This window comes from Pelodiscus sinensis, chromosome 8 (genome assembly GCF_049634645.1).
Source record: "Pelodiscus sinensis isolate JC-2024 chromosome 8, ASM4963464v1, whole genome shotgun sequence".
NCBI lineage: Eukaryota > Metazoa > Chordata > Testudines > Trionychidae > Pelodiscus > Pelodiscus sinensis.
Window position 1 is genome coordinate 13,062,872 of NC_134718.1, and position 27,998 is coordinate 13,090,869.

General features: G+C 42.9%; 1 long non-coding RNA gene across 2 annotated transcripts in view; it reads left to right on the forward strand.

Moving 5' to 3' along the window:
* The window catches only part of LOC112544327 (uncharacterized), a 224,649-nt gene extending 197,670 nt beyond the window's left edge, over positions 1 to 26,979 (forward strand). For both annotated transcript variants that reach the window (XR_012905779.1, XR_003087677.2), the window contains 3 exons: positions 13,266 to 13,344; positions 23,433 to 23,524; positions 25,008 to 26,979. This is a non-coding gene — a long non-coding RNA (uncharacterized LOC112544327). The remainder of the gene's footprint in view (positions 1 to 13,265; positions 13,345 to 23,432; positions 23,525 to 25,007) is intronic.
* The last annotated feature ends 1,019 nt before the right edge of the window (positions 26,980 to 27,998 follow it).

Below are 27,998 nucleotides of genomic sequence, written 5' to 3' on the forward strand. Positions count from 1 at the left end.
AGCATATACACTGCTAATTAAAAATAAATAATTATGAGGATAATTGCTAAATTTTATATTTTATTTTGTTTGTTTTATAAAAACTCAAGGTTCTGAAATGTTTTGGGTAATTAACAGAATGAAAAGATTGTCTTATACAAGCTATACTTTAGTTTAAACCTAACTTTATCATGCACATAAACTAGAATGGTTTTGTCCAGGTCTGTTGGCCAAGGAGAGCGGAGGATTAAGGTTCTTTTCTGAACTCCACTCAGGACTTGTTTTCTGACGGCATGTCTTGGTACCTTGGTTTTCTTATTTGTAATTATACTCACCTCCCTCTGTGAGGTGCTCTGAGATCTATGGCGAAAAGGGCTTAATAAGGGTGTTGGGATTCTTTCTGAGACCTATCCACTTGGGCCTGCTTGTGTCAGCTGAGCCCGCCTTCCAAAAACAGCTAAGAATTCTTTATTACCAGAAATAAAGTTAAATGTCCAAAAATGAAACTATTTCTCCCAGCTTTAGTCATTTTTTTCAGCCTGTAACTTTAAATAAGGGCAGCATTATTGAATTTTTTAAAGCCAAAATAATGTTCTGTTTTGACAGAGAGGAAGAGGGGTGAAAATCAGAGCCCCAAAGTCCTAGCTCCTTGTCGCTGCGTCTAGAAGATGAAAAATGGAGAACCCTCACAATGCTTTTTATTTGCCTTTCAACTTGCTTTCTGGCCTCCCTTCATACCCCGAGGAATTGACGCGTGAGGTCAGTTTGTCCATTGTTATCCCACTGCCTCACTACAAGTTCTCCTGGCCTCTTGAACAGTGAGGTCCTGGCATATGACAACAGTGCCTCAGTGTTACTGCACTATGGAGGATAAATGTGGTTTGAGGTGTTGCCGTTATCTTTGTATGACTGGTCTAAATGTAGAGCAAGAGCTATAATTTTACATGTAACTGGCTCAGCCCGGTAATTGCTCCCGGAGTAGCAGAGTGTATTGCTGGGATGCTTCCTTTGTATTTGTGAATTGAGGCATTTATGTTCCCTGGTCTGTTCTGGGTGACTGTGGGCTCCCACTGGAGAGTTTTTAATTTTCCATTTGTGCAGTAAGTATCCTCATCTGCTATGGCTTATGCAGATGTGATTTAGCTCATGAGCTGTGTGGGGAGACTGAAGTTGGGGATCTTCTGCATCAAGACTTCTGCAAGGTATTTATTTGGGACATCTTGTGAACTCCAGTCAGCTTTCTAAACTTCATCAGCATGGGCAGGGGCTAAACACCCCATTCAGGGAGGCTAGTCCACATGCCTGCCCCTTCTGCCCAAACATCCTCATAGACAGAAGCATCAGTGGGTAGCCGAGTTAGTCTGTACAGGATTGTTGTTTTTAAGTATATCCTCATAGACAGTTGACTCTGTCAAGCCCCAGCCATCTTGACAAACAGATGAACCTTGTAGTATGTCTTTCAGGTACATATATATATAAAATACATGAAACTATACCATTTCATAGAGGTGGAAGGGACTTCAAGAGGCCAGTCCCCTGCCCTCACAGCAGGCTGACAGAATAGCTGGGCCCTGACAAATTTGCCTCAGATCCCTAAATGGCCCCCTCAAGGATTGAACTCACAACCCTGGGTTTAGCAGGCAAATGCTCAAACCACTGAGCTATCCCTCCCTGCTTTGGAATGAGGGCGGAACAGGGACTCCCAGATGCTGCAGCAGGGGTGGTGGCTGGAGCCCCAGGCCCTTTAAATAGCTGCCAGAGCCTGGAGCAGCACACTCCAGGAGGCACTAAAGAGTGGGCAAGGGAGGTGGCATGGTCCTGAGGCCTGGCTACCACCAGCTCTGCCTCGTCTACCAGAGGCCCTGCCTTTGATGGGAGCACAGAGCTTCCCCTCCTTGCCCAGAGGCCCAGCAATTCTGTCAGCCCCGTGAGTTAACAGAACTTGTTCCATTGCTACCTCATCCAGGCAGTAGGCGAAAAAGGGGAACTCCATTTGCCTGCGTTTGGAGTGACACTAAATCTTGCTCTTCAGTCCTTACAGGCACCGCACTGTTGAGCTATTCAGCACGCGTGCATCCCCTAAGCTGAAAGCCCATCTCCAGCAAGAGTTAGGAGAGCCCACTGAGTCCAAACTTACATGACTTTCAGTTCTTTAGTACTGCCTGAATGGCACAACCTGCAACTCATAAACGTTTATACCATGATAAAATTACTAGATTTTAAGGTGTCACCTGACTCCTTGTGTTTTTGTTTGTTTTGTTTTTGCTGAAACAAACGAACACGGCAACCTCTCTGAAACTTAGTATTCTGCTTCTAAAACCACAAAATACAAGAATGGTACAGTACCTCTTCAATATATATTTCATTGGAAAAATATGAACTGGTTTAACCAAAAATTACTTAATTGTGTACAGTTGTAGAACACGTATTGCTAAGCTAGAAATTATTTTGCATTCTAATCATGATCATATTGTCTGTTGTTTGTCAGAAAAAAAGTACATCAAATATCCAAATGAGTTGAGATGCATTTTACTAATATTGTAGCAGATGGTACATCTCAATTAGAGAAACATATTTTCTGTTCAGTTTATTATAATATAGTTTTAAATTGAATTCCGTTCCGGTAGAAGATCACAGACAGATGAAACAAAACTGCAGGATTTTTTTTCTGGTTCTTTAACCATCAGACAAAATATTGCACAATGCACTAATATGCATATAATAAACCCTACTCATGAACTGAATACAAATCCACATATTTAATTAAAAAATTTCCATTATAGTAACAACCAGATAATACAAAAACAAACAAACAAATAAATAGTTCTGACAGCTGGAAATTGGGTCGTTGAAATTAATTTGGTATCCTCAAAGGTTACTTGAATCCTGGGGGGACATGAGATGATGGAAAATACCCTATCTGCCCATTAGATGCAGCAGGATACATTGATAAGGGGCTGCTTGGAGAAGACCATGTCTACTGCTACCCTGCATGTAAGGTATTGAATATCAAAGAGTTTCTCTAGTGGAAACCCTTGAAATATGTGAGTCATTGTGCTGGTGGTTTTGAGATCATTGCATTGCTGATCTCATAGTCTAATGAATCTTCTCACCAGGAGTTAGCCAGGTACAGTAAGTCACAGCGAATGTTTCTAGTCATTAGTGTAACATTAGCTTACTATGTGTGTTTAACTAATGAGTACAAAAAATAGTACCAATAAGCTGTTGAGATTGAAAAGTGAGGAGAAGGAGAGATATTTACATATTTACAACTCTGACTCTGTTTTCTTATGACTTAACAAACTGGTCTCTTTTTGACCTCATTAAAAATCATTACATGTCATGGATTAAATCTTGGGCCACTTCTAAGGTATTATCAAATTTCCCATTCAGTTCAGGTGAGCCAGGTTTGTACTTAATAAATCATTATAAAACAAATAATTAACATATTATATTGGTACTTATACAGGGCTCCATTACTAAATTACTCTTAAATATTTAAAAATGAAAATAACTAACAATTTATTTGTTCTTTCTCAGTCTGAAGAAGAATTAACTTAATTGATTCTTAGTGATTTGGTCAGTCTGTGTTAGATGACTTGTTTATGTTTTGCCCATGAAAGTGTGTTGTTTATGAAGAAATTAAGGGAAAACTAAGTTTAATAAATGATTTTTGGTTTTAATTCTTATTCTGTCTCCATGCTCTTCACACTTGGTTAGATATGTCTCTGAGATTTATAAAACAAGTCAAGTTTGAAGAAAATTCCTTTAGTAGTTGTAGCGTTACAAAAGTTCAAAAATTAGCAATGTGACTTTTTAAAAAACCAATTCTTTCATTTAAAATGGAAGCGGATCAGAATGCTAAATGTCCTCAAAATTTGGGCTTCTTAAATCTGGAATCCTCTGAAGACACAATCTGTGTCTTGAATGGATAGGTTTAATATCTGGGCCTTTGATGTGCATATGTTTGTAATTTTTTGACTGTTCTGTGCATGTTTTTTCTTTAAACTAGGTTGTACTAGTTTGGTAAGTACAAATGAATTAAAAAAAATCAAACCAATTTTTCTGTGTTATTTGAAGTCAACAAGCCAATATTTTTTATCACACCTGTCCTTGTATGCCATCTCTATTGCACACACTCCTATACCTTTTTATTGGAATAGCCAACTGTTGTACTTGCTGTATGTTGCAAGATAGTTGCACAATTGATTTGCTCCATAATAGTACTTCATTGAAAGTGGGGAGAGAAACTAGGAGAGCAGATGTGTGCAACTGGGAAAGTCCAAGGGACAAATAACTAATGGATTTAATTTCACTCCAGGCTATGGCTACCCTGCCGCTTTTTTGTGGAAGAGGATATGCAAATCGTGCTTGCATTTGCATATCTTCTTCCGATTCTTTTTGCGGAAGAGGTTTTGCCGATAAAAAGCCCCATGTAGACAGGGCCATTTGTCGGGAAAAAAACCCTCTTTCGCAAGATCCCTTATTTCTCAAAAATACAGGATCTTGCAAATGAGGGTTTTTTTCTCGACTAATGGCCCTGTCTACATGAGGCTTTTTATCAGCAAAACCTCTTCCGCAAAAAGAATCAGAAGACGATATGCGATTGCGAGTGCAATTTGCATATCCTCTTCTGCAAAAAAGCGGCAGGGTAGTACTAGCCTGAGATTTAATTATGCTCAGATAAGAGTTGGGCAGGCCTAGTACCATTAGAACTGAGATAAAATCTTCTTGGATTGCTCTTCATCCTGAAGAGCCAGGTCTCAAACACAATAATCTCCTTGTGCTCTTTGAGGCCTTGATTTTGCTAGTACAGGTGTACGGACAACTCTCTGTGCCCACGTGATTTTTCCGTTCCAGCTGGGGGCCGTGTATTTTGGAGAAATGAGGGGTCTTGAGGGACTCTGAAAGAAATTGGATCATATTCATCCTTGATCTAACACCACGGTCAAGGGACCCAAAATCTGCAGTTTCACCAAGGATGAGTTTTGCCCAGTTTCACATTGTCATACAAGTTAAAGATATTTGTACAGGTTGTGCCTCCCTTAACTGGGATTCCCTGCTCCAGCAACATCTGTGGTGCAGCACGGACCACAGATATTTCTGGACCACAGGGGCCAGGAAGAGGGAGGTCTGGTGGCAGGGCAGGAGTGTTTAGGGGGCACCGGCAACTCAGCTGGGAGCCCAATGTGTGTATGTGAGGGGGAGGGGAGAGAGAGGGAGAGGAGGGAGAACGGGCAGCATGTCAGGGAGCTCTGGCTCCAGCAGCAGCTGTGGAGCTCTGCTCCGTCCCCATTCTGGCTCCAGTGGTTGGGGAGCTCCAGCACCAGCCTCAGTGGCACTGGCCACGGAGTTCAGGCTTCAGCCCTCCACCCCAGCCCTTGATTGCACAGCTCCAGCCCCAGCTGTGAAGCCAGGCAGCTGTGGAGCTCTGCCCCAGCTGTGCAGCCATGACATTCCGACCCCAGCTGCAGTGGGACCAGCGGCATCTAGCGAGCTCCAGAGGTCTGGGGCAGCATGAGGGGCAGGCTGGAACCCTAACCTGGTGGCAGCACACCAGGAGGAGAGGGACTTCCCTTGGTCTGGCACATCTCCCCACATGTCCTGAGGGTGCTGGACCAGCGAGGTCCAACCTGTAGTTCCTTTCCATCCCAGTGCTGTGCATGAGGAATGGCATATTTATTTACCATTGTAAATATTTCATTCATAAGTTTGCATTTGACACTTCCAATTTCTTATTGCTAACAAGAATGCATTTCTAATAAGCTGATTTATAACATGCTGTCCTGTGTTTTGTAAGATGATCTGGTTTGGTGAGCATCTTTTCCTCGGGTTATTTTTTCCCTGTTTCATTCTTGTGCTTTTAAGCTGTAAGGAGTATTGCGTGGAATCATGAAAACCAGCATCCAGTTTCAGACAAGTATCAGACACGTAGCGAGACTTCTCCGGCTGCCCCCATGCAGCCATGAAAATAAACAATTGACCTCCTGCTCATTGTGGCAGGCCGAGAGACATGACAAAGTTGCAGTCCAAGGGTTAAATATTTATAACATGGATTATAGCTGTAATTTAATCATTTAAAGTAATTAAACTGGAAGATGGTTTAAAGTCAGACTTTGGTGTTTGCTGTCTTAGCTCATCCCTCCTAACCCCTGTCAAAACACACATTTTCAGAAGCAAGTTCACCCACTGTACTCAACATAGGGATAATTCCAGGAAAAAACTAACAGCTGTTTTCCAGTTAAGAGAGACTGACATCAGGGAAACAGACTTTAATTTTTGTAAAAAAGATGTGAATGACTGGCTAGTTGAGTAAGTGGATTTACTGGGGAATATGGAGCCTTTAACTACTGGGTGAATTCAGTTGACTCAAGACTACAAGTTGTTATCTGATGGCTCTCTAATAGTCTGTGTGAAATAAATTGGTAGCCTTGGTCCAGTTGATAGTGCCCAGGATCTACACCATCAAAACAGCTATCCTAATTGTTGTTAATGGGAACTTTTGAGGAGCCAAGGTTTTGCCTGGGCCATAGAGTGTTCTCTGAACACTAGTGTAACCCACACACCTAGTGTGGTTACTGAGCAATGCAAGTGGTACCTAGAGCACAGCAACAGTTGAGATCAAGAGACCTCTACAGCAGGGGCTGGGAGCCAGCCGGCTTTTCGCTCAGAGGGTAGAAGCTCCTATACTCTATTTCAGAGATCCCAGGTTAAAATCTGCCCAGTGGTGGTTACACTAGCACTGACCTCTGTCTAGAGGTGCAGGAGTAGGATCTGTGGGGAAAAGAGAAGACTTTGTCTTCAAGGCAGTCTGATTAAGCACTCTGGTCGACTTAATTTCTTAACCCCTTAGGGTGTATCTAGACTATACGTCTCTGTTGACAGAGAGATGTAGATTAGGCATGTCGAAATTGCTAATGAAGCCAGGATTTAAATATCCCATGCCTCATTAGCATAAACACAGCCACCGCTTTTTTTCAAAATGGAGTTTTTTCGAAAAAAAGGCAGTCTAGATGCGGATCTGTCAAAAATAAAGCCCTTTTCCGACTGTTCCTGTAAAGCTCATTTTTTGAGGAATACAGGATCTGTCAAAAAAGGCTTTATTTTTGACTGATCCTCATCTAGACTTCAGTTTTTTTCAAAAAAACTCCATTTCGAAAAAAAAGCGGTGGCCATGTTTATGCTAATAAGGTGCGGGATTTTCATTAGGAATTTCAACGTGCTTGATTTGCATTCCTCTGTCGACAGAGGAATGCAGTCTAGACGTAGCCTTGGTTTGTTTTTGGGGGTAGGAGAAGTAGGCCATTATTTGGATAATAGGGACCTCATCCTGCAATTTTAAAGTCACGGAGAGCTTTGACAATGACTTCAGTGAGTGGAGGTATCTCAAGATGGAAAAGAAATAAGAGACTGAAAAGTAATGGTACTTTCTCATACAGGTGCACTGGAATGGTTGGGCACTCAAGTTCAGGAAGGAATATTTATCTAAGGCTATGTCTACACTGGCGGCTTCTTGCGCAAGAACATCCATACTTGCACAAGAAGCCACGAGTGTAGACATAGCCTAAGGGTATTTTGGGTTTTTTCATGTTCTTTTGGATCATAGAGCAGGATGGTTCCAGTCAATGTCCTTTGATTGCAGGGGATGGGCACTAGTGTACCCAATTTCCCCCCCCAACCTCCCCGGCTAACATCTGCACCATCGCACTGGGATCCCTTGCCCAGGCTTGGGATAACTGAAAGCAAAACTCACTGGCCCCATCCCACTGTCTTGGAAGCTGCTGGGTGAGTGCTCCCCCCCAGGCCAGCAGCCATACGGATCTGAGTAAATAACTTAAGGAAGTGCTTGGGAAGTCCTGGACCAGGAGTCTGAGACCCCCATTTTAGATGGAATGGCAGAATTAACATAGTCTCAGTTTGTCTTAATATATGAAATTAAGGGTATGGGCATTCAAATTTTGGCCTCTACTTAAGGTGTTGCTCATCCTCATAAATTGTAGCTTTGGATACTACTGCTGTCCTGCTCCCTGTTCTTCTCTGGCTTTCATGCTGCCTTGCATGGTGAGTAGTAGTAAGTATGTAATGTATAGTCCACTTAGGGATTACAGAGCATGGTTGAATTAACTCCTATATCTCCCCTTTCCAACAAGTCTGGGAGGAAAGCCTGATTCAAAGGCAATTAAAGTCAATGGAATGACTCTGACCATTTTCAGTGGGCTTAGGTCAGGCCCAAATTAGTACCAGCCGACCATGAAGTGAAAAATTGTGGCCAGTGGTACAGGGGAAATTTACGATGAAAGTTTCCTATTGAAACCTAAATGCAGTGTGGAAATGCATTGATTTTGATGAAAGTTTCAATGGGAAAGTTTCTGAGGTCCAGGACGGAATATTTGGTTTCTCTCTAACAGACAGAGGAACCCACTTGCCTGCTTTGGAAAATCAGCTTGAACCATGGTCTACCACATACCAGGTATATGCTAAAACCACTGGACTATTGGCTATTCTTCTGTCAGTGTCTCTCGCTCTTATTTTGCTTTTTTTTGGTGTACTAAAACCAATTTCGAAACATTTTCCACAATATAGAAATGTTTTCTGACCATTCCTAGCCAATAGCTTTTAACAATACACAACAACACTTCATCAGGGTTCAGGGTAGGAAGCAAAAGAAAGTCCTCCACAGTGGATTTGCAGCTTTCTACAGAAGCCATGACTGAGCTCCTTTGGTGATCCACGATGATAGCAGATAGCAGCCCATAGCTGGAGTTTCAGAAGATTTGACCACTGCGAGATGCAGGATGTTCTACTCGAAAAACACCAAGTTCAAGCATGAAGTTGGCAGGTTGGAATTTCAGAGTCAAGAGCCTGCTCTGTTCTTGGTTCTCTCAAGCTTCACTCTGAGGCATTTATCTGGAGCATTCTTTGTGACGTCATTTGTCCCAGAGGATCACAAGCTGAAAGAGTAGCCTTGAGAGTTAGTCTGAGGTAGAGCATGCTAGTCTGAGGCAGGGATTACTATGGAATTCTAGAGGAACGAGTCAGCCTCTTGGTCCGGAGAAGCTAAATGAAAACAGCACACTCTGCTGCTCCCTGGAAATCCAGCAGCAGGGAGGAATCTGGCAGGACGTTGAGATCAGTAGATGAATTTGGCCCTTACTTTTTCAATTTTCAAAATGCCTCCCCTTGTGAAACAGCATCCTCTTGAACCCACCCGGATAGGAGTCTGAGCCAGCTGGTGTACAGCCAGAGGCCTCTCTGCTATCCACAGAGGAGGAAATAACTCTGTCCAGGTCTGTGGAGATGAAATTACAGAGCTGACTGTTGTCAGCCTATGGGTGGCATAGTAGCCTCTTTCCAAATCCCTCTCGTCTTCCCTTCAGAACCAAGTAACCCTGGCATGGTTTTAAAAAAAGTATCATTTACCTCTTCATTTTGTCTGATACATCACCAAGGACGTAGTAGTGATTATACAAGCCTTTGCAGGCCCTCTGGAAATACACGCTGTAACAAGGCACACGACCAGTCCCCACTCCCCCACCTTGGGGGCTGGTTGCTCTTCCAAATCAGCCCTAGGATTGTGCAACACTCATGTCTTTATTCATCTTCGCTTGTCCCACCACCAGTGCCAAACTTTGCAGGGTTTTCACCTTTTACAGGCAGAGTCAGCCTTCAGCTAGAAGGCCTCCAGCCCCCTCTCTGAGGCTACATCTAGACTGCAAAGATCTTTCGAAAGAAGCTTTTCCGGAAAAGATCGTCCGGAAAAACTTCTGAAAGAGAACGTCTACACAGCAAAAGTGCATAGAAAAAGAGATCTGCTTCTTCAAAAGATTGCGTCCACATTGATTGGACGCTATCTCACATATAAGGCCACCCAAACTAGTTCAGGCAGGGCTTAGGTCAGCAGTAGCTTCCAGGTGCTGTTGCCTAAGGCAAGCTGAGAGATGTGCTTAAAGGAGCCCCCCTGGACAGCCATTTCTCTGCTTCTGCTGCGTGCTTGGCCTACCTCTCTGAGGGACAGCAAAGCTCTCACAGTGCCTGCTCTGGTTGCCCAGCTTTTGGGTGCCACAGCATTTTTCTTTTCGCCATGGAGCCGGAGCTGCCCCTGGGCATGAGATGGCCCCACACGGCCATGCTGCATTTTCTGCAGGCTGCCTTCATGGCCCTGCATGAGCGAGACACAGAGCTCATTCCTGAGACCCTCCCCCTGGGTGTGGGAGCAAGGTCCTTGCAACCGCACCCCACAGTGGAAAGACGGTTTTGGAGGCTGAACACCAGTTCCCGACTGGTGGGACCGACCAGCAGTGGCTCCAAAACTTCTGCATGCAGAAGGCCATCTTTTTGGAGCTGTGTGCCTGGCTCGCCCCGCCTCCTCCGATGATGCGACACCCACCTGTGGCCCGCCATCCTCCTGGAGAAGTGGCTCACAATTGCCATCTGGAAGCTCATCACCCCAGACAGTTACCAGTCCATGGGCTACCAGTTCAGCATGGGGAAGTCCACCATCAGGCCTTCCTCATGGAGATAAGACACTCTTGGGCTGCAGTCCCTGCAGGATGTGGGGAGTCCTTGCCACCTCCCCATGGACAAGCAGGCAAGGCAAGTGTCTGGCCACATAGAATCATAGAATAATAGGACTGGAAGGGACCTCGAGAGGTCATCGAGTCCAGCCCCCCGCCCTCAAGGCAGGACCAAGCTCCGTCTACACCATCCCTGACAGATGTCTATCTAACCTGTTCTTAAATATCTCCAGAGAGGGAGATTCCACCACCTCCCTTGGCAATTTGTTCCAATATTTGACCACCCTGACAGTTAGGAATTTTTTCCTAATGTCCAATCTAAACCTCCCCTGCTGCACTTTAAGCCCATTACTCCTTGTCCTGTCCTCAGAAACCAAGAGGAACAAATTTTCTACTTCCTCCTTGTGACACCCTTTTAGATATTTGAAAACCGCTATCATGTCCCCCCTTAATCTTCTTTTTTCCAAACTAAACAAGCCCAGTTCATGAAGCCTGGCTTCATAGGTCATGTTCTCTAGACCTTTAATCATTCTTGTCGCTCTTCTCTGTACCCTTTCCAATTTCTCCACCTCTTTCTTGAAATGTGGTGCCCAGAACTGGACACAGTACTCCAGCTGAGGCCTAACTAGTGTAGAGTAGAGCGGCAGAATGACTTCACGAGTTTTGCTTACAACACACCTGTTGATACAACCTAGAATCATATTTGCTTTTTTTGCAACAGCATCACACTGTTGACTCATATTCAACTTGTGGTCCACTATGACCCCTAGATCCCTTTCCGCCATGCGGAATCCCATAGGTTGTAGAGGGGCGTGGAGCAGCCTGGCCTTCCCTGGGGACCGCACACACGCCTGTGCCTGGCAGCGCTGTCCGCAGGAGCGGGTGGTGCCTCACGCAGGCAGGCATGCCCGTGTGCTGTGTTCAGCTCTCCTCAGACTGTGTGGTGTCGTGCCTATGCCCTTGTGGCCAGCCTGCTTCCAGTGGTGGCTGGTGGTGGGAGGACGTCCCCACCCCTGGGGCCAGACGTGTGCGTGGCCTCCCCTGAGCCTGTGAGCAGGATCCCGGGGGTGCTCCGGGGCTGCCTCCTGAGTCCGCATGCTGGACACTGCCGCCGCACGTGCTTCCATGTGCACGGACTGCAGCACGATGTCCAGGCTGAGTGATGACCGCAGCCCAACCTCTGTGTGCCCGCCTCCCCCGCCCTGTGTCTGTGGAAACTGAGAGCACTCACCTGCTGATCCCTCCCCGCTGTCAGATGATGCCTGCGACACGTCCTGGCTCAGGGGTACAGGCTCCAGGCTCAGCTCCACGGTACTCTCCGTGTCCTCCTTCTCCTGCTCCTGCTGTCCCTCGTCATCCTTCTCCTCTGTGATCTCCGGCAGGGTGACGACAGGCGTCTCAAGGCTGGAGTCGACCACCACAGGTGGGGAAAGGGCTTCCTCAGCCCCCAGGATCTGGTGCAGCTCCTCATAATAGGGACCTTCCCCAGAGCACGATCTGTGCTCCCTGGCCCTCGCGTAGCCCTGGCAGAGCTCCTTTACTGTCTAAGGTCCGGGGGTAGGAGGTCCCCTTTCTGTCAAGGCCTTGGCTATGTACCCATAGATTTTGGCATCTGGAGTGGAGACCCCCCCCAGACTCCTCCCCCTCCCCCCAGCTTGAGGAGGGACAGGATCTCTGCTCCGGACCAGGAGGGTGCCTGCCGCTTGGTGCCCCTGGGTGGGTCCTGGGAGTCCTGGGGCTGCTCCCTGTGAGGGCCAGGGGTATCTCAGGGGGCTTGTGGCTTGGCCGTAGCTCAGAATATGGGTGGCAGGGACAGCAGCAGGGTCAGGTGCTGCTCCAGGGCCGGTTTCCTGCCACACGGCTTGTCCAGGGTGCCTGCAGCTTTAAGAGGTGCCAGGAGACAGGAACTAAAGAGTTCTGATTACTTTGAACCGAGTGGCCACCAGGGCCCCTGTGTTATTTCCTGGGGGCCTCTTCTTTAGAAAGAAAACCCGTTTCCCCATCCACACACGCCTTTTTCTGAAAGAGTTCTTTGGAAAAAGGGTTCTTCCTCGTAGAAAGAGGTTTACCGATGTCAGAAAACCCCTCTGTTCTTTCGACTTTTTGTGTAGACGTAAATGAAGGATTTTTTTGAAAAACAGCTGATTTTCAAAAAAAAAAAAAAAAAACCCCTCTGCAGTGTAGGCATATCCTGACTGACCTCTCCCTCACAGTCTGCCTCCACATCCACCTCCTTCCCACCTTATATAGCTTTTGGGTCATCAGGCTGGCAGGTGCTGCCAATCCTCAGGCCAGCATCAGACAATTTCATCAGCCCCAATCTGTTCCCCTCGATTGGAGCTCCCAGGGCAGGGCTAATTATGTACACTTGCACCAGCGCCCTAGTAAACACACCTATGTTTTGAGTGCGTGAATTTACACAAAATTCAGTGTTTTGAGATGACAGCCCAACTTTTCCATTTAATATCAAATAGTCCAGTTTGTGTGTATGCATGGGGAGTTTATCAAATCTGCACAGGAGGGATGTAGCCTTCCCTAGTTTAACAATTTAGCCAGTGATACTAACTCTTTACAACTGACAGATTAAACTTATTTCATGATCTTGAAATGTGTATGGGAAAGTCACTGTTTTAACAAAGTTTTTTTCTTAGCAACTTGAAAGAAAAGAATGAACGATCACACACATTAATATTCTTCCCCCACCACTGCTTCCTCTAGTCTAAAAGTCCTTCGCTTAATACTAACAAGATGTTCTATTTTCCTTTATTGCAGGAACGGTACAAAACCTTTTGATCCTGAAGGTGTATTAGGCACAATCAGCTCAGTGGTGATGGTTTTCTTTGGACTTCAGGTAAATTCAAGCAGCAGATTACTCGTTTTAAATACTATTTAAAACCCCTTGTTTCACAATTATAAAAACTGAAGCCAGTTTACACTTGAGCAATATCCAGTGTATAATTTTGCAGTTGGACATCCAATATAAAACTACCTTTTCCGGCTAGTTTAAATTGAAGTTCTGGAACACAACCATAGAAATTGTTTTATTGGAGAATACCAAGAGTTTAGTATCTTGCTTATATACTAGACATGCTTAAAAGGAAGGCAAAACCCCACAATGCACCTGGTGAATTATGCAATAATTTATCTTAGGCAGAAGATTCCTGCCCAATCCCAGCTGGTTCAAACTTATTCCAAATTTGTGACTGTTGGTCTTCTGTGTAGCTGTTACCGAGCAACCTTGATAAATGCATGCCATTTTTTTAAGTACTCCATTTGTGTAGATCCTCATTGGGCAGATGAGAAGAAAAGGAGGCAAACAAGGGGAAAACAGTGAGTCTCCGTAGCTAATAATGCTCTAGAAACAACATTCACATTCATTATCAGTGAAAAATGGCTTAAGAATTGAAAGCTCATCCAGCAACTTCCATGGACATGTTGAGTGGTTGAGAATTTTCAGAAATAAACAAGGTCAAGGCAGTAAAAAAGCTGGAAAAGCAGCTTCCTAATGACCTCTCATCTATCTTTAACACATGGCAACTAAACTTACTGAAAGGTTCCTTTGTCTTGAAAGTTGTTTTTCTATGCGCACTTTTGAGACAAGGTTACATTTTCCAGTTAGGGAATATTGATATGCACGAAAGGTTACAATGTAGTATGCTTGCTTCTCCAAACAAGATGAAAGCTGCATGTCCAAATCATTTTGTAAATTAGAAAAATCACACAGGCAGACCCTTCCTTTGGCTGTCTCAGAATGGTTAATACTCATGCGCTACTGTCCATGGTGAGCAGAGATGCTTAGGTGTATTAGCTCAGTGTTTCTCAAGTACCCCCTTTAAAAAAATTATAAGTACCCCCAGTATTTACAGTTTTCAGACACACACAATTTTTTTCTACCATTGTAACACATTTGTTTAAACAACTTAATCGTAGCTGGGCAGGCAATGAAATTTTTGGGTGTAAAAAGTACAAAAATAATAAAGCGCTGTAAAACTTAAAATAAAAATTCAGTTTTCTCCAAATTTCAGTTGTGTTGACGTACCCCCCAGACTTCTCTCGATTACCCCTAAGGGTACTCCTACCACTGGTTGAGAAACATTGTATTAAGTCATTAAACAAAGTGCTGGAATATCCCATATATTTGAGTATTAGAGGGATAGCCGTGTTAGTCTGAATCTGCAAATCCAAAGAGAAGTCCTGTGGCACCTTATAGACTAGCAGATTTATTGGAGTATGAGCTTTCGTGGGCAAAGACCTACTTCATCAGATGCACGTAGTGGAAATTCCAGAGGCAGGTATAAATGTACAGGCAGAAGAAAAGAGTTCCAATCAAGAGTCAGGTTAGAGATAACAAGGTCAATTTAGTCAGGGAGGATAGGCCCAATTTTAACAGCTGATGTGGAGGTGTGATCACCGAGAGGAGAAACTGCTTTTGTAGTTGGCTAGCCATTCACAGTCTTTGTTTAATCCTAAAATGATAGTGTCAAATTTGCAAATGAATTATAGCTCTGCAGTTTCTCTTTGAACTGCTAGAAGGGGATCTCATCCTTCTTGACTGAATTGACCTCGTTATTTCTAGCCTTACTCTTGATTGGAACTTTTTTCTTATGCCTGTATATTTATACCTGCCCCTGGAATTTCTACTACGTGCATCTGATGAAGTGGATCTTTGCCCACGAAAGCTTATGCTCTCATAAATCTGTTAGTCTATAAAGTGCCCCAGGACTTCTCCAAGTATGTGAATGTGCCTGTGTAAATAATACATGTCTGAATACGTGAGGTGTGTAAAAACAGGCACTCCTAACATGTACTCAGTGTCTGCTCTGCATTAGATACCTGCAGTTGGCTTGTGTCAGCTGATGTGGGCTTGCGGGGCTGAGGTCAAAGGGCTGTTTAATGGTGGTGTAGGTGATGGATCTTGGTCTCCAGCCAGAGGCTGAATGTCTACAGCCAGCCATAGGTTTTTAACTGCAGTGTAGTCAGAAGGAAGGTTTGGGGTGGCTGCTCCAGGCCCCACACTTTGGGAGACCCTGTGGTGTTCGCCTTAACCATCTTATGGTCCCAGGATGGGCCAGGGGATTTCTGGGGATGGGGGAGAACCTGACACAGAGCGGCAGCAGGGGTCACCCTCCCCTTGCACTCGCTGTGGTGGTGGGAGCTGAAGCAACTTGGCGGCCTGCGCTGCTCTGCCTTAACTTGTTTCACTGCGGCAGAGAGAAGCAGAGTGCCCCAGCCCCGGAGGGCTTTGCTTCCCCCCGCTGCGGAGAAGCAGAAGGCAGCAGGCTGGGAGGGGATGAGGCAGAGCGGAGCAGACTGCTGGCTCCTGCTGTCATGGTGAGTGTGGGAGGGGGGCTGACCCCTGCTGCTGCCTAGCACTAGCCCCCCCCGCCCCCCCCCGGAATCCTACCGCTCACGTTGCTTGGAGGAGGGCGCTTGGCAAGCAGGCGGGAAGGGGTGGGGTGGGGTTTGAGGGAAGGGGTGGACTATACTGGACTTCAAGTACCAATGCACAGAATTGCTCTGCTCATCAGTAACCCTTCGTAAAATGGGGATTCTCTTTCCTTTCTCCTCTCTTTGTGTGGTCCAGCTAGATTGTGAGCTCCTTAACTATGTATATTTCCTGTGTCACACACCATCCATTCAGGACATTGGTTGTGCCTTCTGGATACTTTTGCAGTAAAATTCCTTTACTGACTTGTTCTGTGGCAGAATACCTGCAAGCATCAGCAGTATCACGCCTCCCTTTCCCACCAGACTGAAGCAAATCATTTAGCACTTCAGTGTGTATGTCATTTCCATTGTGAGTGCTTATCGGAGATGTCAAAACATAAAGTTTTGAAATTTTTTAGTGGGGGAGAAAGGGAAACAGTTTGTGTGAACATTTCCACAAAACCCCCTTTCATATTCTGGGGAATCCTAGTGCTGATTCATGAGTCCTGTGGTCTTTCACAGTTTACAGCTGTTCACTAACGAGGACTTGCAATTTGTCAAATGTACGGATGAACTGACCAACTTTAAATATGCTGTAATACAGGTATGTTATTTGCAACTGCTTGTGCTGGTCAGTCCATGGAACTATTGCAAATCTGAAGTGTACATGTGCCCCAGGAAAAGAAGAAATAGTTTGGCCCTATAGTTGTAGCCCAAAGGAGAGGTTTTGGGTAGATTGAAAGAGCATGCTTGAAAAATTTAATTTCAAGTTCAACTACAGTAAGTTATGAGGAGTCCTGTGGCACCTTATAGGCTAACTGAAGTGTAGGAGCATAAGCTTTCGTGGGAAAAGACCCACTTCGTCAGATGCATGTCATGCTCCTACACTTCAGTTAGTCTATAAGGTGCCACAGGACTCCTCATCGCTTTTGCAGATTCAGACTAACACGGCTACCCCTCTGATACTCTACAGTAAGTTAGTAATTAACTAAATTACTATAGTTAATTCACTATAGTAAATTAACAGGGATTACTTTGGGTCAGTTCTTGTTTTTTCCAGTTCTGGGCCCTTCAATATCAGAAAGATGCAGTCAAATTTCAGGGAATTTAGAGTACAACAGATGACTAAGGAGCGGAAGGAACTGATTTATGAGGAAAGAATAGGAGACCTAATTTTGTACAGGTTGGCCAAATGTCAGCAAAATAGGAAAATAACTGTCTACAAATATCTGAAGAGTGTAAATACTAAGAATGGAGAGTAACTTTTTTTTTCTTACAAAAGAACAAAGGAGGGGTACTACCAGGAGTAATGGGGTGATATAGAAAAAAGAAAAAAAATAGCTTAAATATCAAGAAAAGATTCCTGACAGGGAGTTTTATTAGTCTGTGAAATTGACTCCCAAGGGAAGTGGTGGGAGCCCAAAGGTTGAGACATTTAAAATTGGCTGAGAAAAATGTCAGAAAATAGACTTTAGGGAATAATCCTGAACTGCTTTGAGGATGGGGGATTGATCTAATATATCTTTTCCCATTTCTGTCTTTCATAATGTTATGTTTCATTAAATGACACCCTCGTTTCTGTACGTTGGCTTACCTAAGAGATGTCTTTCAGGCCCTTCATGAAAGCTCGTTTATTTCACAGCTTGAATAGCTTTTGTTCTGTGGCAGAATACCTGCAAGCATCAGCAAGATTATGTTATGTGGCCGCATGCCCACCTGGCCTGTTGCCCTTTACTGTGAACTACCATTAAGATCATTTGGTTTCAGAGAATGGGGAAATCTGAACATAATTTGGGTAATCTTAAAATGCATCAAGAGAGTTTTTTGAAACAAAACAAAACAAAAAGTATCTCTTCTTTCTGCTTTCTAGCATTTTTAAAGACTTAAACTATTTAACAGATGACTTGTGTCCTGAGAATATGAAGGGAAAGAAGAAAAAAAGTCTTAAAAGGTTTTTTGAAATGGGACATTACTCTAATGCTTGGAAAAGCCGCTTTTAAAAAAAAGGATTTTACGACTCCCTTGCTTAAAGGCTTGTTACCAGTAGAATTTTTAAACATAAAGCCTGTTAAACTTTATGGGACTCTTGTTCACTAATTTTATAACTTCAGTTAATTCTCAGGCTCGCATGAGGTGTCAGGTCTGTCAGCTGTGAGAGGGAGGATTAGAAAGCAAGTCAGAATGAATTTTTTCCCCAATGTTTCTCATTTGTTGTCAGTGGCCTTTCAGCAGAGTACTCCTCCAGTACAGCTGCTGTGTGACATCATGGTGTAGACTAGAAATCCCCACAGACATTTGCTATGTAAGTTGCTGAGATGTATTTGAATCTTACAGGGTATCAGTTGTTTGCTTTTAACCATTTTAGTGACTCCTGCAAGGTACTTTATAGACAAAGTTATATAATTTTAGAGTCTTTTAAAGATATTTCTTTTGGATAAGCACAGACAACCTATAAATATCTGTTATATATAATATGCTATTGTCTACTATACCAGATTAATGTAGTAGTTTGTGTATTGTCAGTATAAAATGAACTAGCTTATATTCCTGCTGTCCTGGAGGAAATTTAGAATGGATGAATTGTCATAAATCCTATAGGGTTAACAGTGGAAATGATGGGGAGATGGGCATGGTATAATCTCATTACCATCCAGGTTCCTGACATGACAGCTGATGTAGTCCCTGGCATAAAAGGATCCCTTTTTGGCTTCTTTTTTTTGCGGGGGAGCATTTTCAGTTCATAAATGGGTAGAAAGCTCTATTTCACAGAGAACAATATAAGGTACTGCTAGGCTTGGTCTCTGATATTTATTATTTAAGTGATTTATTTATATATCATACAAGTTGACAGAAAATTAGTCTAAGGTTATCCTTTCTGTTTACTTCCTTTTGTGCAGAGGTTTTATATCTATGAATAAGCTGTCTTTATGGTTGACATGCATCTTAGGTTGTTCCCCTCCTCTTCCCATATACAGGAGGGCTATGTCTACACTGGCATGGTTTTCCACAAATGCTTTTAACAGAAAAGTTTTCCATTAAAAGCATTTGTGGAAAAGAGCATCTAGATTGGCACGGACGCTATTCCGCAAAAGCACTTTTTAAAGTGCAATCTAGACGCGCTTTTGTGCAAAAAAGCCCTGATCGCCATTTTCACGATCGGGGCTTTTTTGCGCAAAACAAATCTGAGCTGTTTACACTGGCCCTTTTGCACAAAAGCTTTTGCGCAAAAGGACTTTTGCCCGAATGGGAGCAGCATAGTATTTCCACAAGAAGCACTGATTTCTTACATGAGATCGTCAGCGTTCTTGCGGAAATTCAAACGGACAGTGTGGACAGCTGGCAAGTTTTTCCGCAAAAGCACATGCTTTTGCGGAAAAACTTGCCAGTCTAGATGCAGCCTATGGCTATGTCTACACTGCCAGGTTCTTGCGCAAGAACATGTCCACACAGCCATGTGCTTTTGCGCAAGAGCATCGATGGCAATGTGGACGCTCTCTTGCGCAGGAAAGCTCTGATGGCCATTTTAGCCATAGGGCTTTTTTGCACAAGAAACCCCTGCCTCACATCCACATTGCTTTCTTGCACAAGAGCTTCTGTGCAAGAGGGCTTACACCAGTTAGAAAAGAGCGTAGCTCTTGCGCAAGAAGCCTTCTCTTCCCACACTTTACTGTAAATTTTCTTGCGCAAGAGCGGGCGGGCCGTGTGGACTTTCTGTGGGTTCTTGCACAAGAACCTGCCCGTGTAGGCATAACCTAAGGGCTCGTCTACATTGGCCCCTTTTCCGGAAGGGGCATGGTAATTTTTGAAATCGCAATAGGGAAATGCGCGGGGGATTTAAATAAAAATGTCCGCCACTTTTTTCCGGCTTTTAGAAAAGCCGGAAAAGAGCGTCTACACTGGCCCCGATCCTCCGGAAAAAGCGCCCTTTTCCAGAGGATCTTATTCCTACTTCAAAGTAGGCCAAAAAAGCGGCGGACATTTTTATTTAAATGCCGCGGGGGATATTTAAATCCCCCGCGCATTTCCCTATTGCGATTTCAAAAATTACCATGCCCCTTCCGGAAAAGGGGCCAATGTAGACGTAGCCTAAGTGTTTATAATCAGTAGTGTTAAAATGGGGGAGGCACATGGTAGAAGGTCACAATTTTTAGATTTATAGTTAGTGCAGTCCTCCATCCTCACCCATCTGATGATAAAGTAAAAGTCTCCAAAGTTGGTTAGTTTGCTGATGAAATCTGCAACAGAAGCACTCTTTTTACTCTAAATAGTCTCAGTCCTAATAATAAAAAAACTACACTGATAGTGAATCAGCTTTGACAATTATGACATTAAACTTCACTTCTCTGACTAAGGCTACTTTCAAGTGAAATTAACTTTTAGATGTGACAGGTTCTTGTGGTTGATTCTAACAGTGGATGTCTCTTCGAAAACTGTTCTTGTCTATGCTGTCTTTTCTTGTTATAGTGGGTTTCTAAGATCATTTTTATCCCTGTAAAACTAGAACCCAGCCTGAGCCACAAAAATTTGTATGTTAAAAGAAAAATTGTTGATCGTTATAAGTTTTGGCATTCCCTAAAAATTGTAGGTCATCTACCTAATGAAAATATTTGTGTGCGTGCTGGATGTGTCTGAGCACAGGACAGGGAAGAGTCAAAAGCAGAGATTTAAGATTTGTTTAGTTGCATATATAGGCAATGTCCCTACAACCAGCACTGGAAGAAAAGTGATAGACACAGATGTTTGTGTATCTGACTGTACACAGCAGAAGGAGTTTCAGATGAAAGCTCTTTATACTGCACAATTGGACTTTTCAACATGACCAATATTTAAGATTTGTGTCTCCCTGAATGGCCATCTTAAGAGATTTAGTTGAATGGAACAGCTTTATTGTGGGTGAAATACTGGCCTCATTAAAGTCAGTGATGATAGGATTTGTGTGTGTATGTGCGCACAAAACCTACTTCTGTATGTAAAGCCTATGTAGAGGGGATCAACATAAACAAAAATCATCTAACAAATATCTTAATTCCTTCCTTAATTACTATTTTTATATAACGTCTTCTCTGATGTTAAGTTATTTTTGTGGGGAGAAAAATGTTGCATCCAAACAGGGAACTTGTATTTAAAAGTTTGCCCCGCATGCATTAAAATAAATGAGTAATAAGCCCATTAGAAGAGACACTGACTCTTGAGACACTAGAAGAGACACTGACACTGACTGCAAATTCTGCTCAGATGTGCGTAAAACATTCCCTTTGTGACAGCAAAACTGAGTTACAGTTTTTCAGGCTTCAGAAGAAGTTTTTAAAAATTTGGGTTTTTTCACCTCTCAAAATTATGTGTGAACATGAATGACAGATTGAGAGCAAAAAGAGCTCCCTCCCCACACCTGAGATTAATCATTGCCAAGCAAAAATCAATGCTTTTTTGAAATTCAACGCCTTATGAACAATGGCCGTGCTAGGCACCATGTGTAAGAAATGGGTTTAGAGCGCAGATAAAAGCAGAGGTCTTTGCCTGGCTGCCGGTTCTATTTAACAGTTCAGTCCCCTACAAATACATGCCTACAGCTTCCCTCCATCCCATCTTACTTTTATAATTTGTAATTCATAATAGAAATAAGACAGTCCAGACCTTTGGTCTCATGCCTTGTTAGGCACCTAAAACAATAATGAGTTGCCCAGAAATTCTTCTTAGGGAAACATAACATTATGAAAGACAGAAATGGAAAAAGATATATTAGATCAATCCCCCATCCTCAAAGCAGTTCAAGATTATTCCCTAAAGTTTAGGTCTTCATGCTTCTTTCAAAGACACTGGACACCTTAGCAGCAGAGGACAATGCCATATTTGAAGTTAATTGGATAAATTAAGCATGAGCGGCTTTAAATCTGAATTTTAAAGGGCTTTGTGCTAGTAGTCTGCAGTCTGTCTCTTCTTTTAAAGTGAGGCCTTCAGTTTATCTTGATTTCATTTATTTAAGTCATTTAAAACCTAATGTGGAGTAAACCACGTCTGTGTTCACTCTTCTCTTTTGTTGAAAGCAACCTGCCAACATCATCCATCCTTTTTTTTCCCTGTGGCAGGAAAATAAAAAAACATTTTCTAAATCAAGATAAAAGCATGATGGCTTGAAAAGTGGAGATGATAAACCATGTTATTTGTAGCAACGTTAATGCTATTCGCTCATCTCTTCAGTCGGAAATTCCATTAGCCACTCACTGCCCTTTGCACCAGGATGGTAACAAATAAGAAATTTTGCACATACCTTTACAACTAACTTTATCCCTGTTTCAAATGGCTTTGAAGCACTCTCTATCTCAGATTACTAAGTCTATGAAAGGACATTTAGAAGAGGATGGCTATTATGGCCTGGAAGCTGAAATGTACAGACATTTATGTTCTGAAAACCAGATTTTGTGAATCTGACCCTGTAGAACCGTGGTCACCAACCAGTAGATCGCGATCTACCGGTAGATCTCAGGGGCTCCAAGAGTAGCTCTTGAGCCCTCTCTGAACTGCGCACCTGCGCAGTGCATTTACATTAGATTTCCTCATGTAATGTAGGCGGGGCTTCAAGGAAGGGGCGGGGCAGTAGATCTTCGCCTGTTCTGAGACTTAAAAAGTGATCTTGGGTGTTAAAAGGTTGGAGACCACTGCTGTAGAACATACCTTTTTGCTCAAGGGTAGCCTTGTAAGCCAGCAATAACATTTTAGCATTGAATATTGGCGTAATACAATTCAAATTCATAGCAGAGAACCCCTGACATCAGTGATTGGAACTCAATGGTTTTTCCTCAGGATTTGGTTGAAAAAGGACCCAGAACAAAACCCTACTTGTCACAAGTGCCAAAAATAAAGCAACTAGTGTGTTTTTTAGAGGGCCAAACCATCAGTCATCCATTGACGTGCCTTTCTATTCAAGCCCCAAACACCTTGAACTCTTGGGCTATGTCTACACTCGCGGCTTCTTACGCGAGTAATATGCAAATGAGGCTAAGCATGGAATATCGCTGAGCCTCATTTGCATACCTAATGATCCACCATTTTTTTCAGAAGAGGCTCTTGCGCAAGAAGGAGCGTCTACACTGCCCCTTCTTGTGCAAGAAAAACCATGTTGCGCAATGCCGTTCTGCCCCTCAAGTAATAGGTGTAACGGCATTGCGCAAGAGGGGTTTTCTTGCGCAAGAAGAGGCAGTGTAAATGCTCCTGCTTGCGCAAGAGCCTCTTCTGAAAAAAATGGTGGCTCATTAGGTATGCAAATGAGGCTCAGCGATATTCCACGCTTAGCCTCATTTGCATATTACTTGCACAAGAAGCCGCGAGTGTAGACATAGCCTTGGTGTTTTGGATGCAATGGGACCCAAATTCAAAGCAGCACTGCAAAATCAAAGCCAGTGGCACTTTTCCCTGTCTTGCTTCCACACGTGTTCAGATTGTGGTACTGCCCTGGAATGTGGCTTTTAAAAGTTTGTCTCCAATCATTTTTATATCCAATTTATTCATTTACAGGTGTCCCCGCTGATGCTCAAGTATTGGGAAGTGGGAAGAGAGCCACGGCGGGGAGTTTCATGACTGTAGAAGGAAACGCATCCTCTGGAAAGGTATGTGAGAGGTTCTACTCCTGATGCACAAGGAGAGGAACTCATCTAACCAGTGGACTAGAAGCAGAAAATAATGGGAAAAAATTAAACTGAGATGCTTTATTCTGCAGTTGAATTTTGGAACACTTTGGGCCAGATTCTCAGCTGGTGTAAACTGTCATAGTTCTACTGATGTAAGTGGATATGCCCCAGCTGAGGGTCTGGGCCTCTATGAGTGTCAGTTCTATATGAACCTGCTTGTTTCTGACGTCTCTACATCTGGACTCGTTAGTGACACTGCCATTGTTAAGACAAAGGAAATGCAATAAAAGCTAGTTAGGTAACAACCACAAACCAGACAAATTAGGCTAACACGTTGTGTACTTTGGGACACCTGTGTTTCAGGACACACGGAGGGCAGATCCTGTTGGCTGTATTAAAAAAGAGACAAATGAGCGCAAACAAGTGAAATGTTTTCCAGATGAGGGGGATAAATCCTGGGGGCTAAATCTTGAGCATTGTTCAGTACCTGCCAAGCTCCCACTGAAATCACTGCTAGCTGGGACTACTAAACACTTCGGTGTTTACCCCTACATTGTTACAGAAACATTGCACTCTGTGTTCTGGGATATCATTTATATTTGGGACTTTTTTTTTATTGTTACATGCTAAACACACTTTTTTTAACTGGTTTGCCATATGTTCCAAAACCCAGGGCTATTGTGTGCAGAATTTTGCTTTTCCACCTGCCCAACGTCTCTACTCTAAGTTAACAGAATTTCAAACAGAGATGGAGAAACCAGTTGCAACAAAATAAGGCTGATCATCTCCACCCACTGTGGCAAGGTCCCTTCTTTCATGTACTGGGATGTAACCCCCCCCCCCCCCCTCCAACAGGGGAAGCTTTTAAAAGGTCTCAGGCAGCCCTGAGTGGAATCAGCTGACCCTAACTGGTCCAAGGTAGCACTGTCTCAGCTGATCCTACTTTGCCTGAGATAACCCCTTGTCAGCTGATCCTGACTGACTTGAGGTAATCCACTTCCATTTAACAGGAGAGCGGGCCATTCACCCTTCTAGGGCTGCCTTTTCCCCACTCTGCTGCATCCCTCTGGCCCGTCTTTGTCACACCAGCCACTCACCAGTTTTGGATCTGATACTGTTCTATCAAACAGAATGGGACTTTGGAGCTTGATCCAGTCCCTATTAAGATCAATGGGAGTCTTTCCACTGACTTCAGTGAGTTTTGAATTATACAATTAAATCATCAATTGTAATGTGAGCTATTTTTGATATCTTAAATGCTAATTCCAATGGAGCATACTTTGACCTTGAGAACCACCAAGCTTATCCATTTTTTTCCATTTTCATATGCCTCTGTCCTTCCTCATCTTGTCAGAGACAGGAAGTGTTAGAAGTATCACATGGACAGGGAAGTATGTTGAGAAGAAAGAACTACTGGAACTCTCACAAAGTCTTCTCTCTGAATTTCTTACCCAATTTGCAGACCTAAGCATATGACAGAAGCAAAATCACACTTGTGGCTGCTTATCCCTATGGATTCCAGTCTCTAAATCTTCTGGGATTCACCCATCCATGATTGTAAAACAGCATGGATAACGTGAAGGCATCTAATAAAATTTGTGGTCAAAATTCTCTCATCATCGCCACAAAAACTGAGGTTTGACATTTTACAAAGAAGCAGCACATGAAGAGAAAAGAAGGTCCACGGTTCTTTCCAAGCCAAGATTCTTATGCTTACCTGATTTTTTTTTTCAAAATAAAAACAGAAAATATTTCCAAGCATGGTTTGAAGAGGTTACACTGAACAGAAATATCCTTTAAAGCTGACTAAGCTTCTCAGTAGGGTAGCTGGTTGTCACAAATTTTGCTTTATCTTATAATGTATAAATCAATATAGTTGCTAGGACTGAATGGAAAGCAACAATACCGTTTCACAAAATATATCCACAATTTCTAATGTTTTTTTTTCTAATGCAGCATAAAAACAAATAAAAAAGGCAAGTCGTACTAATCCTATCACCTTGGGATGGCCAGTAGTCTGGTGGTTAGTGAAGCTCAGCTGGATGTAGCAGACCCAATTTCAAATCCCTGAATCAGGCAGAACAAGAACTCAAACCCATGTCCTAGCTGAGAACCCTAGACCCTGGGCTATTGGCTCGGTGGGTAGGATGGTCTCCCCGTACCATTATTCCCTCATGTTGGACCAGAGAAACTTTCCCAGCATTTTTTTTTGTCAGAACTGATACATTTCCACAAAATAGTTAGGCTTTGATTAAATGGAATTTTTAATGGAAAAAAGTTTAATTAAAAATATTTTGGCCCACTCTATTAAAGCAGCTATAAACTACCACACTTGCATGGATCGGTGGGGGTTGCCCAATTAGCTTTCACCATCATGAGAAAAGCTTAATTTAGCTATTGCTGTTTTTCATCATTACATTATCTATTGAAGATATCGTAATGAGCTAGGTTGGAGCTGGTTGAAATCTTTGAAAATTTCGTAGGTTCTGTTCATGGAAAATTTTCAGACTTCTTTTGTGAAAAATTTCTCATCCTTTTCCAGCTAGTACTGCACAAGTGTTAAAGTATACCCTGGACTTCCTATATTTAAGCCCAATATTTTCCCCTTCTATCTTTTTGATAGAATGAAACAATTTGTCTGAAAATTTGTATGGCTAAAACAGACAAAAAGATTTTTTCCTCAGAATACAGAAGCAGGAATATTTCCCAAAAATAGGTCTTGATTAAGTAAAATATGTAAACAAACGCTTACCTTTAAGCAAATGCTTATCTGCTTTGCTGAACTGGATTCCTAATGCTTTCTTCCGAATTAACTGTTTGGGGAGTGAGTGTTAATGCTCCAGACACCTTTTTACTCCTCAGTACAGGAAATGTTTAAGGTCTCCAAATTTTACACATACGTATAAGTCTTCATTCCCAAGAGTGTATGTTAGTGTTCACTGAGCATTTTTAAAAATATATTAACGAATCTCTCATTTTGAACGGGATGTTCAACAGCTGCTTATGATTTAAAGGTTTAACAGACTGATGATTAATGTTTTAATCTCACAAAATGATAAACTTATCACTTGCTGATGAGATCAATGTTTTAAAAACACTGTGGCTTCCCAGACAAATTAATATTGTAAGTTTGAATATAAAAATAAATTGTTGTATAATTAATTGAGAAGATAATATTTAGATTGGTTTAAAAATTAGAAAACTTACTCAGTTTTTTAAAACTTATCTGGTCAGAGATTTCAAAAATATGGTTGTGTGTTGGTAAATAGCGTGCTAAGTTTGGTGTCAAAATAGTGACACCATAGTTTAAACAAAATAGTGTTTGGCCATAGCTGTTGATTTCCATTGTTTTTTTTATAATAGTGTGTTCAGTAGTGCATTGTCTTTGTAATATTTATTAGTGTTTAATTAATCTTCTTGTTTTGAAAAAGGTTAACGACATTTGCTTATGTGCAAAATATTAGTCAAGTGGAATTTTTGGTTTTCTTTCTTCATTTTACCAGGATATTTCTGTCTTGTTTGTGGTGGGACAATCATCAGACTTCAATGACAGGCATTGGTCATCTGACTGATTAAATATTGCATCTCTAAAGCTTAGCTCCATAGTAACTAAGCCCTACTTGTTGGTATTTTTCTTTAACTCTCTCTCTTGGTTTGCCTGCATGTTACCAAGAAGGGCGCTGAATATGACCCAGATATAGTTGCAATTTTCCTACTGCTTTCTTTTGGTGAATGTCAAGGTTTCACCAATCCTTCTTTACACAACTCTCAGGAAGATTAACTTTAAAATCTGGGTATGGCATGCATTTATGTATTTTCCTGCTGAATCCCACCTCCCTCTCTGTGTGCCTATCTTACACCTTTGCAGCCTTTCACAGGAAGTTTACTTTAAAGGAGTATTATTATGTATCATTAAACATTAGTACGAGAGGCCAGAAGTATGTGCATGCCTTAGAAGTTCACTCCTTCGTTTGGGCCAGGGCAGTGGAGGCCCATAGTAAGATACAAACCTACCCAGATTCCAAAGGTATATGCAGAATGGGAGAAGTCAACTGCTGTATCCTGGTGTTTCTGTTCTGTCCACTGCTTTCATGACACTTGCCCATCTGTGAGGTTGTGGCTTGCATCTGCCTTCTGCCCCTAAACCTGTACCAAGTGCCCCCTAGAAGTGGTAACACCTGAGGGAGGGTCTCTCCTCTGCAGGGCCATTGGTGGGAGGGATAAAGGGGGCAGCTGCCCCAGGGCCTGGGGCTCCTGGCCATTGCCACCACTACTGCTGCAGCAGCATGGGTCGGAGCCCTGGGCTCAGTGAAATGCCCCTGACTGTGACTGCACACAACTGATGAATTCAACACATGTTTGAGTTTGCAAATTTGGTCACTACATGTGCAAATGAGCAGTGCAATTGCTGGTGTTCTTCCTGAAACTGCACACCAATGATAGAGCAAGCACC